Consider the following 12524-nt stretch of genomic DNA (forward strand, 5'->3'; position numbering starts at 1 on the left):
TTAAGCATACATCAGACTTTAGGCCATTTACACTTACAACACAGTTGGCGTGTGGTTTATGCTGCGTGTGTACACTGAATAAGCTGCAGAGTAAACATTCTTCTCACTGGATAAACATGAAACTGCTGCCATGTCCACTCAGTCTTAAATATATGATATACATTCAGATGTGCACTCTTCTACATTTTTGCAGTCGAGAGGATTTATGTGACGTCCGTCTGAATAACGGAGATAATAAAGTGGATGCAGGAATTAGAGGCTGATGTTTAGTAAGGAAGTCGAAATATGTTCAGTTTAAACCCTTTAAGGAGCTTCTCATTTAAATACTGTTAAGTTTTTCCACTTTTGGCTCTTGTGAAAGTGCATTTCAAACTTTTTTTGACATTTTGTAACATTAAACCCAGAAAAAGCTGTTTATGTATTATATATCCTATATTGTAAAAAGATAAAATGATCAAACATGACATATCTTACGACCTAAATATCTCATTTGGATCAAATTCCCCCAAAAAGCTTTCAGAATCCACTTGTACTGTTGACATTTTTGAAATTGTTGTCAACTGATGTTGTCAACCATTGTCGACTTATTAGAGAGTGGAGAAACAAATATTGTGCTTTTCTTCCTGTGCAGCTCACATCTCCTTAAAGTGCTACACATGTTGTGCAATTTATGTCTACTTTTATTCAGCTGTGCATGACGGCGGATCACACCGCAGAAATCCTGAACCTGAACGACGAATTCAATTTGCTTCAACGGTCGTTTTACCAAGTGTTTAGGTGTCAAAACGAGTTACAGTCGCTCTAACAAAAATTGCGAATAGTAGTAAGTAAACTGGGTTGAGCACATCATTTAAGCAGACAACATAAAGTGGCGCGTTGTGTATGTGGGTGCATGTCTGCATGCAGGCTTTGTTTGGACGCGGAGGTCAAGAACACGCGCTCGTCCTTTTATCTGCCCGTCCTCCCGGAGCAAGTGAAGGATGATGTTTGGGGATAATTTGATGGATCAGTTCAAAGTGTTTTCAGCCATTAGGGAAGCCTTTCATTATCTCCCTTCTCATACATCAATTTTTCATAACATTAAAACACCCGTGCTCAGATTGCGCGCGCACACACACACACACACACACACACACACACACACACACACACACACACACACACACACGGCGAGTAAAAACCTGTCCAAGAGTCTTCGCTCGGCTGAGTCTCAACTTTTTTAGATAAATCTCAGCCGCTGACAACTGGCAGGTTTTTACACACCGATAATACTGATAATTAGAGTTTCAAATTAAAGCTCTAGAATAGACTGATGGATTTATAATGATGTGTGTGTGTGTTGTCTGATCTTTTGAGCCCTTGGTTGACGGTGCAATGGGGCCCCCTGACTGGGCTTACTTTACATCCAATACACACACACACACACACACACACACACACACACACACACACACACACACACACACACACACACACACACACACACACACACACACACACTGTTCACCAGCGATCAGGATTATAGGATCAGAGGTGAAATTGAAATTGTATTTGTCCAAACTCTTAATGCTTCCGTGATGTGGCTGTAGACAGATCTGTGCCTGATGCTTGTTGAAAGATTGGGGATTGAAAATTGTGAACGACACAATTCAGAGTAACAGAGCTGCGTCTTTGGCTTATGCTAATGCTAACGACCCGCTCAGTGAGAGACAGCAGCTCTGCCGCTGATTCCAACCCTCATTTATAATTGGGTTTTTTTCATATCGTATTGTGATCAATTATCTTTGTGTTGATGAACAATCTTGAACATCTTATCACCAACACTGTGTATTTTTTGTTTGTTTTTTGGGAACTTGCTGTGCAGAAGCAATACGATGGATTCAGATTGATGCTTTGCTTTATTTCTGGTGACGTCTGTCTGAGCTGCAGAAATAGAGGAACGGCAGATGAAATGTGAGGCTGACTTTGGCAAACTTGTTCTGTTTCCTAATACATCACCGAGACCACAATCCCTCTTTAAGTTAAAGCCAGTGCTTTGAAAACCCATATATCACGTTAATGCTGAAGTCACCCAGAGCTCACGGTGCTGAAACACACTGACAGCTACATTCTGGATTTTGTATGTCTGATAAACGGATGATTGACATCCCGTGAAATACAACATGGTATTTCTTTCCTGGTGGTTTGACTCTTTTTCTGCTTCCACTTTGTCAATAACCTCAAACCGCGTGGAGGAGCTTGTCGGGGCGACAGATTTAAGTGGCTTCATGTGCTTGTAGTTTGGCTGTCGGTCCCCTGCTTCAGGTAGTGGAATTATCCAACCTATTTATGCGACCAGATCTGCTGCAATGAGGCACGATTCTCCTGCTGGCGTAACCCCGGCCGCCTGCGGGGATCCTGACACCGAGCGTCAGCCGTGCTACCGAACATTACTCCCACCACCAGTTAAACTTCCCGGCGTCGCCGCCGTAGCGCCTGTTGAGTCTCTGATGTAATCGATGCCCCCGAGCCAATCGCAGCAGGGCGCTTCGCTCCAGACTAATTGGCCACACAGCGAGCGGCGTTTCGATATTGTTCAGGGCTTTAAAGTGGAATTCCTTTTGTTTGTCTGGCTGCTGCACACAGTGAGTCTCTCCTCTAAGAACACGCAGGGGAAAAAAAATAAATAAACGTTTGTGTGACAAAACTCATGCAGACGCAACTCTTCCTGTCTTCGATTCTGTTAAAGTTCAGATTGAAATAAACAATTAAAATATTATTTTGTTTCGTATCAAAAATGTCAACTTAAGGTGACCAAATTTTTTTTCTCCGGTTTACCAAACGCAATACCACTTTTCCAATAAAAACATTATTTTTCTTGGAAAAGAATAAAATGTGGTGTAGTGGTTTGCACTGCTGCCTCACAACAAACGACATTAGTTCGATTCCAGTCTGGTGTTATGGATTTCACTAATGCAGCGCTTTTCTACTGCTTTAGCAGTCCCCAAAGTACTTTACATAGTTGATCACATTCACCCGTTCACACACACATTCACACGACAATGGAGGCGGCTGCCTGGCAAGGTGTGTAGCACTGCATTATGTAATAATGGTGCAATATCTATTAATGTAAGAAATGTTCAACTCATTATGTAATAACGCTGCATTTTGTAATAATCTGCCACATTTTATAATAACTTACATTACAACAGTTATTACAAAATGCAGGTTAAATGATTAAATGTACTGAGTGGCACTTGCAATCTGGTTTCATTTCTTCAAGAAAAAGGAATCGACTGGTGGAAATACTGATTGTCTTGTGACTTTAAACGTCTCCCAGCCTCAATGGGAGGTGTTCTAAAAAGTTCTACCTGATTGGAGCCCTGCATTCTACCATTGCTATGTTGGCAGGACACGAGCAAAAGCAAAGAGTGACATATAATTCTAGTCCAACTGAATCTTAATTTTTTTTCTTATTATTAAAGATTGAACCATGTCTACGGATAAAGGGCGACATTTAAAACACAACGCACCAAATTATTACATTTTCAAAAAAAAAGTGAGTTGAAAATGTACTACATTATTACATATTGCACCATTATTACACAATAGGGTGTGACAAAGCGTTCGGTCCATCCATTGGGAGCAGTTTGGGGTTCAGTGTTTTGCTCAAGGACACTTCAACATGTAGACAGATAGGGAATCAAACCTACAGCTTTCCGATTGAGAGTCTGCATATTCTTCGTGCGTGTGTGTGTGTGTGTGTGTGTGTGTGTGTGTGTGTGTGTGTGTGTGTGTGTGTGTGTGTGTGTGTGTGTGTGTGTGTGTGTGTGTGTGTGTGGACTTCCTTCCTCCATCCAAAGATACTTGCTGCTACATGGTGACTCAAAATTGCTCATTAGGTTTGTTTTTGTGTGCGTGCGCCGTCTTACTACTTCACGATAAACAAATGAACTATTGCAACTGAAATGAAATCATTTTCAATCTGGTGATTGAAAGTGGATCCTACTCCTGCACGTCTGCTCGGACCCCGAGTTCGATGCGGCAGGTGTAGACGGAGGATTTCTGGATCGAACATATATGACATTCTTGGCTTCTTTAGCTTAGATCTTCGATTCCTTCAGGAAAATAAATCCACCAACACTCAGTTTCACTTCACCTCCACGGTTTACTCTTTGGTTTTAAATTCAGCTCTCCCTCTTCTTGCTGTGTGTGTGTGTGTGTGTGTGTGTGTGTGTGTGTGTGAATTCAGTGTGGAGGTCTGCAAACAAACCACCGTTGTTTGACATCGGCACACGAGACTTCTTAAAGCTCTGCCAGCTGAACAGATGCAAGGTGCAAGAGGCTCCAACGTGCACACACACACACCCACACACACACACACACACACACACACACACACACACACACACACACAGGGATGCAGACAATACATGAACTTAGCCATTGCGACGGAAGGAAAAAATACAAACGCATGCAGATAAATCTAAAGGAGACGTTTGAACTGACACACAGGATATGCAGGAAAGTCTCCCCCCAAGAAATATATTATGCATGCTGATACACACACACACACACACACACACACACACACACGCCCACATATATGTATCTGCACAGCGTCTAATCTCCTGGTGCACAGCCAAGAAGAACAGATGAGATCGAGGGAGGAAGGGAGACAAGTGAAAGAGAAAGAGGAGAAAGAGAGGGTTGTCGGGGCCTCAAGTCTGGAGGGAAGAACAGAAGGCGCTGTGTGCGTGTGCTTGTGTGTGTGCGTGTGCTTGTGTGTGAGTGCATGCGCAAATGTATGTATGTCTGCATGCACACACACTCTTCCTCTGCGCTGAAGGGGGCATCTGTATGCAAATGAGGCCCGGTTCTTCCTGGGTGACAAATCAAAAGGCCCACCTGCTGCAAGGAGCTGTGTGTGTGTGTGTGTGTGTGTGTGTGTGTGTGTGTGTGTGTGTGTGTGTGTGTGTGTGTGTGTGTGTGTGTGTGTGTGTGTGTGTGTGTGTGTGTGTGTGTGTGTGTGTGTGTGTGTGTGTGTGTGTGTGTGTGTGTGTGTGTGTGTGTGCGTTAGGAATAACGGAGCCAGTTTAATGAACAGAGTTGAGAGTTACTGCTGTGTCTTGGCCGAAGCATCCCATTCCTCTCCTCACTCTCTGCAGAGACATTAACCCTCCTCCTCTTCCTCTTCTTCTTCCTCCTCCTCTTCTTCTTCTTCTTCTGCCCCCTCCTCCTCCTCCTCTTCCTCCTCTGCCTCCTCCTCCTCCAACACAGTGTTGTCCAACACATGCATGCCTGAAAATCTGTAATTAAATGATGAGCAAGCAAGCAACTTTATTTGTAAAACACCTAAAATGAACCTCAGTTTAAGTGTCGTAGAGGTATTTTGCCAGAGTCTCATTAAAAGAAGCCACACGGCGCTCAGATGAGACATGAACCAACAGCAGCAGGAGACGGAGACTTTTTTTTTCCAGCATAAACAATCGTGGATTTCTCTCCACAAACAGATCATTCATTTCTACTGAAGTAGAACCTGAAGCTCCTGCAGAGGTTCTTCGTCGCTGGTTTTGCAGCAGCCGCAGCTCACATGAAGCACCGGGCGACGTCTCACACTGGATCTCTGCACATCACAACCTGCATCTAATTTGCTTTATTTAATAACAATGTAAGGTTTTTAAATCAATTACATTTCCTTAATTGTCTACTTTTTTTTAACATTTGATTATATACACATACATGTGTCTTTTTATATCATTATCCTGTCTTTCTGCTTAACCCTTAATAAGTCATTAAAATGTTAAGAAATGCTCAATTTTAACACTTTTAACACCAAAAACATAAATAGCAAAGAATGAAATCGGATTAAATGTCAAATAGAATAGAAAAGTAATATAAAATCGTAACAACTTAAGATAGGCACAATAAAAACAATGTACCCAGTGTTATAAATAAATAAATAAATAAATAAATAAATAAATAAATAAATAAATAAATAAATAAATAAATACATAAATAAATAAATAAATAAATAAATAAATAAATAAATAAATAGTAATTGTTATTAATCTAACCTTTCAAAGAAACAAGTAAAAGCCCTTAAATGAGTTTATCTCATTAAACGTTCTTTGAATGTTAATAAAGTTTGTTATTATATTATAATAAACTCCTGAGAGGATAAAATTAGGATTTCAAAGGCACGACGGGACACTTTTGATTGTGTAAACTACTAATTTATTGATGGATTATGTGCTAAAGACTGAGCGGAAACATTGTTTGTAACCCCTCGACCTTGTCTTACCTCGTTCACGTCTCGCAGCCGACATTCCTGCACTCATCTATCACTCCCCTCATCTCTGTCTCACAGGCCCTCCTTCCCTTTTTATTCATGCATCCTTCGATCCAGGTTTATCTCACCCATCAGTCACCCCCCTTCTACCTTGCTGCTCGTGCTTCCTCTTCCTCCTCCTCCTCCTCCTCCTCCTCCTCCTCCTCCTCCTCCTCCTCCTCCTCATCCCATCTGGAGAATAGTGCAGCAGCAGCACTTAAGCCAGCAACCAATTAGCAAGGAGCAGCAGTACTGGAGGACGAGACAGGCCACTATTCACACACACACACACACACACACACACACACACACACACACACACACACACAGCTTTGCATCACACCATTCACTATTATGGCACAACAGATTTATTACATACCCATACAGTACGAGGCAGAGCTGCTGCCAAATATAGCTCCCCTCTCTCTCTCTCTCTCTCTCTCTCTCTCTCTCTCTCTCTCTCTCTCTCTCTCTCTCTCTCTCTCTCTCTCTCTCTCTCTCTCTCTCTCTCTTTCTCTCTCTCTCTCGCCACTTGTTTGTTTCTCGCAGAAACACAACAGTCATTTAAAATTAACTCTGCAGTCAACAGGAGACATGCATTTGCAACATTTACTTTTCAGATAAATTCATTCATGTCCTCATCTTTTCATCGATATTAATGAGTTTAACACTTTTCTTTTTTTTGTAGGGGTGAGAGAGAACACCCTGCAGTGTTTCTGAGCTAATTACAGACAGGCTGTGACTCAGGATGTGTTTCACCAGATTATATAAAACTATTCTTCTAACAGGTTTTAGTGCCTCTTGTGATAATGACTAAGAACAACAGTATTTACCTGTGAAAAGCACTTGAAAAATGGATTTTCAGCACCTGCGGTCATTTAAAACATCCATCCATTTACACAATGAAGGGTTTGAACCAGGGCTTTTATTGCTGTGAGGCAGCTGCACTAACCACTACTCCACCATGCTGCACATTTGAAGCCCGTAGACGTAATCGTGAAGCGCTGCTGTCCTCAAGTCTAGAATTTTGTATTGACGTTCTGAAATCGAGCCGGAGAGTGGTGTAGTGGTTTGGACTCCCACTTCAAAATGAGAAAGTCCCTGGTTTGAGTCCCGGCTTGGGAAGCTTCCTGTGCAGAGTTTGCATGTTCTTTTTGACTGTGATTTTTTTTTCTCCTGAAGTCTGTAAAGTGGAAGGTTTATACAGTATTTGGCTATAAATGTAGTTTTACTTTGTAATAAATGTGCACTGCTGATTAGGGCGATTAAACGTTTTTAGGTTGTTTCTGAATCATAATCAGATTTCTTGGCAGGTGTAGTTTGCACAATACAAGGAACTGGTTTCGGTGGGTTGGTGCAAACGGTAAATACAGAGAAAAAGGCAAAGGGACAAGTACAACAGTGCAAACAGTAGCAAAAACAATTATATATATATATATAAGTGAATGATGATAATCTGCATCTTGTTCTATTTTTACTTACATTTTCTTCTACAAGCAGACGGAGCAGTAATGGGGAAAACATCAGGTAAAAGCAAGAGTTACTGTGTGAGAGTTAGGAGCTCTGCTTTTCTTTCAAAATAAATGCGTTCTGGTGTGAATGGTGAAGTAGTTTTAACAGCACTACAGAAGAGATAATCTGCAGTTAAAATAATGAGGAGAAAAGAGACGTGCAGACCAGAGGCGGGTCTTTCCCACCAAATCACTGCAACACTGCAATCAGCCAACAAGGAGTTTGTGTCGAGACCAAAAGCTTCACATAAAATATTCATTCGGGACACCTGTTTTATAATTAGAATCGACCTGCTCCCTCGTCTTCCTCCTCCTCCTCTTCCTCCTCACCGAGGTATTGACCTCCAGTCGGATGCGGAGCGTGAAGACAAACTTAAAGCTGGAAACGAGCTGGTATCGATGCCTCCACAGTATCCTTCTCTCCAGCTGCAGTTTAATGGCCTCAGTTAAGTTAAAGACGGATTCCAACCGCAGATTCAAGAAACCGTTTATCAATCCAGCCGATTTTATTCCTTTTGTACCTTTCAGGCGGTTAAATGTGACACAGAAATCGTCACAGTAGCTTTATATATACATGTATACATGTATATATACAAGCGCTCTTACTCCCTCCCCTTCCTTCTTCTCATCCAGTTGTAAACAAACATGGCGGCCCCGTAGTGGTATGACTCGCGGTCAGTATTCTAATTTTATCGTCCAGATCAGTAACTTTATATTTGAGACTCACCCCTGATAGCATCCGATTTGTTATCAGTCCATACAGATGTCGGGTTCTCTCCATTTTGTTCACGTTTATAGCGTAATGTTCTCTGCACACATGTCTGTGTGGTTTCATTACAAAATCAAACAACAGCGCCCTCCTGTGGCCCGGCATACTAACTACATTGCTGTCACTATGTCCGCTGCTACAGTGTAAACACACTCCTTTTGTTAACGGATTTGGTGTAGTCACGTGAAACAATGTCGTGTAAACAGGGCCTAAGAACAAAATACATGTATGCATTTAATGAAAGGCACTGCTTTGTGTATGTGATACACAAAAAAATACACCCGTTTTAAAACAGTGGAAATGACGACAACATATTTACAGATTATTTACAGTATATTAAATACACTTAACTAGCATAGATATATTCAACAATATATACATCAAACACCCTCAATACATTTAACAATATATAAGAATCAAATATAATTAACCAGCACTGATATATTCAAGAAATTGTACAAATGACATACATTAAAGCTGCAGCAGATATTTAGCTGTATGTACTGCATATCTTGATGAAGAAAAAAGGATCCTTCGAATCTTTTAAAGGTCCCTTATTATGCAAAATTCACTTTGTGTTGATTTTCTAACAGTAATATGTGTCCCTATAGACTGTATGAGGCTCCAGAAGAGAAGAAAATCTGTCATCTGCCTCACTTTACTCAACTTTTTAGTGAACAAGTGCTCAAATGGGTGAATCAGAGATTTTCCCTTCATGACATCAGGCAGGGAAACAACCACTCCTTCTCATAGTGGATACTCACTTTGACTTTCCCACAGGTAGATAAAAACTTACAAACATTACTGACATACTGAATAAATTCAGTATAATATGAAAAACTGTAACAGCTACTCTTACAGTTAGCAGGAGCTGGTGTTAGCTACTTTCTACTTCCTGTAACAACACTTACGACCAAACTTACATTTTCAGACACACAATGTTTTTGAAATCACCATTTTCAGGAGCTTCTCCTTCTGGGTCTGATTCTGGTTCAACCTGGTTGAACGACAGCGTTTCTACGAGTCACAGCGATAAATCCACCGTAAACATTAGCTCATGGTACCAGAAAGTTGCATCTTCAGGGTTGCCAGATCTGACTCACTGTTTTCAGCCCTAACAAAGTGTAAAACACCAAACCAGCCCAAATCACAACCTCTGTAGAAGCTCATTTTAAAACCATACAACTATTATATGCGTAGTAAAGAACCCATTTAATTCTGCCCCATTGGGCAGAAACCCAGAGAGGAGCGTGGAGCCAGTGTGGACAGACACAGAAACAGCCTGTTCTCAGTAGAGTCACGAGAGGGACTTTTAGACTGAAATTCAGGACCAAGGCTGGATTTGAGGAAAATACATTTTAATACAATGTTGTTGGACCTCTGACACCAATGAAAAATAATTGGGAAACCGTATAACCTGGGCCCTTTTAAAGTCCGCTCCTTGCTGTACCAAAAGATCTTGGAAGTGACTTTGTTTTACTTTACTATTTGCTGCCAAATTCTCTGACCTCATCGGATAGAAATCAAGCGAAACATCCAGTGAAAATGTTCGCTGTGAGATCATTTGTCTGTACAAACCCCCCCACCCCCACCCCTTTAACACTTCGTAACATGAACCCTAATCAGACCCTGCAAAAACAGAGATCTGAAGCCGAAACCCCTCTGACAAGTTCATCTTTCTCTCTTTCCGTTTGTCGCCGGGCGTGTTTGCACAATAATATCAGTATCTATTTACCCCCCTGCCCCCCCCAACCGAGTAGGAGGACGCATTCCTGCAGCGGTGACTTCATTACCGCGTATAAGCCACTTCAATGAGCCTGATCTAAAGTGAATGTGATTGTTAATGAGACGCCCTGGAGGACGGGGGCCACATGTTTTGACTCGACTCGCGTTCACAGAGACGACCGGAGCCCATTAGCTTCTCGTTAGCGACCCGGACACGACACGGCGGCTCCAGCGAGTCGCACGTGAGAAGAACGCAACCCGATACCCGCTGGTTGTTCAGTCGCTCCGGCTCCACGGCCAAACGTGTCGATGCACTAAATGATCGGGCTCTTGTGGATGTTGTGGGAACTGAACGAACACACTGGAACAGTTACCAGTTAGGAAGTTCTTGTTTCCCAGTTTGACACATGACGTTCAAAAGACAAACATGGCCGCTTCCAGCAGTTCCAGGAAAGAGGCAAAGAAGCTCACCGTCACATCCGACAACCTAGGAGGAGATTAAATTTATTCACATGAGTTTTCCTCTCAAATACCACCGAGGACATTTCATCTCCTCCTGCTTGTTTTTCTCTTTCTGATGTTTTGCTTCTTTTTTTTTTTTTCTTCGGTGCGTCTCCGTTATTCTGCGTCTCCTCTGTCTGTCCTCTGTGACAGCCTGCCACCATTTTAGAGCTTCGTCTTTAATCCCACACCATGATTGCAGTTTTCAGTATTTAATATCCCACGCACGCGCACACACTCACACACACACACACACACACACACACACACACACACACACACACACACACACACACACACACAAAACCAGCTCGCATCTGTCGCAAAACGACACATGAACTAAAATAACACATGACACAGACACACACACACACACACACACACACACACACACACACACACACACACACACACACACACACGCATACAGGCTCTATTGACATCGCTGATTTCAGCTCTCAAAGCCTCTTATGCAGCTCTAAGCTCTCAGACCCAGAGATGGAAAACTGCAATATTACATGTCACTCACTCACACAAACACACACACACACACACACACACACACAGACACACATACAGACACACACACAGACACACACACACAGACACATACAGAGACACACACAGACACACACATGCATGCAAATGTGATGAATTTCCTGTTTGTTAGCCATTTCCTCTCCTTATTAAGCGACTTATTCATTACGTCTCTGTTGTTTATCAGTTATAACGAGATGATTCCCACTAAATTAGATTTCTGCTTTGGTTCTGTCTGATTGGTGGACATTTTTTATTTTTGCCATTTGGACTGTCTGCAGTGCTTCTGATTTTTAACTCCCCGCTAAAGGCATTTGACTTACTTTGTGGCATTGCCTGTAATACACTTGATTTTCTTGATTGTTGCAGTGAGAACTGACGGCACACGTGGCCTCTGAGCTGCCACTCCTCCATTTATTATTTGAATAATGTTACAGATGGCAGAACTAATAATGATTTCAGGGAGAAAAATGCATGCGTATATACATTTCACATGTATGATACAAACACATGTGATAGGAATATTAATGTGCCTACTCGCCAGTTTATCTGAACCCAGTGGGATTCGTTACCTCGCGGCTGATATGTGGAGAAAACAGGCTGACGCTGGAGAGCCGGTGATGAAAGACCACTTTCTTTTGATATTTGTTGGCGTGTGACGTCAGGCGGCAGGCAGACGGGCTGAGTAATGCCTCTGTACCAGCCAGTGCCGCGCAGGCTGACAGACAGACCATCATATCGCAGAGCGAGTCAGACAGGAGCTGCAACGCTTCTGTCGCCTTCCTCAGGATGAGATGTTTTATTTAGTGTGGATAATCTCTTCTCGTGTTTTGATCAGCAGCTGATTGGTCAGTTGATGTTGATGCACCAGTGATACTACTTGATTTAAAAAGGAGATCTTCTTATCTGCTCACGATCTCTGTATTTCATTTCCATATCCCATGTTTGATTATCTGCTATATTTTACAAGTAGAAAATGACACAAGCATCTTCTTTCCCCCCTTGAAGAGACACAGTTGGGAGCAGTGGAGCGCCGTCGTTGAAAAGGTCAAATTAAAAGCAGCTCACGCTTGTTGCTTCCCCCTAAAGTGCATTTCTGAGTGTGTTTCTATGTTCGGCGGCTCCAGTGGGAGCTGAACCCTGAACTCGGGCAGGATGAACATGAACTCAT

The 12524-nt window shown here is 42.2% G+C and overlaps 1 protein-coding gene across 2 annotated transcripts in view; it reads left to right on the forward strand.

Annotated features, from left to right (window-relative positions):
* Positions 1 to 12524, forward strand: part of nova2 (NOVA alternative splicing regulator 2) — a 90559-nt gene that overhangs the window by 23713 nt on the left and 54322 nt on the right. The window lies entirely within an intron of this gene.

This window comes from Lipophrys pholis (assembly GCF_963383615.2).
Source record: "Lipophrys pholis genome assembly, chromosome: 3".
In the NCBI taxonomy this organism is placed as follows: Eukaryota; Metazoa; Chordata; class Actinopteri; order Blenniiformes; family Blenniidae; genus Lipophrys; species Lipophrys pholis.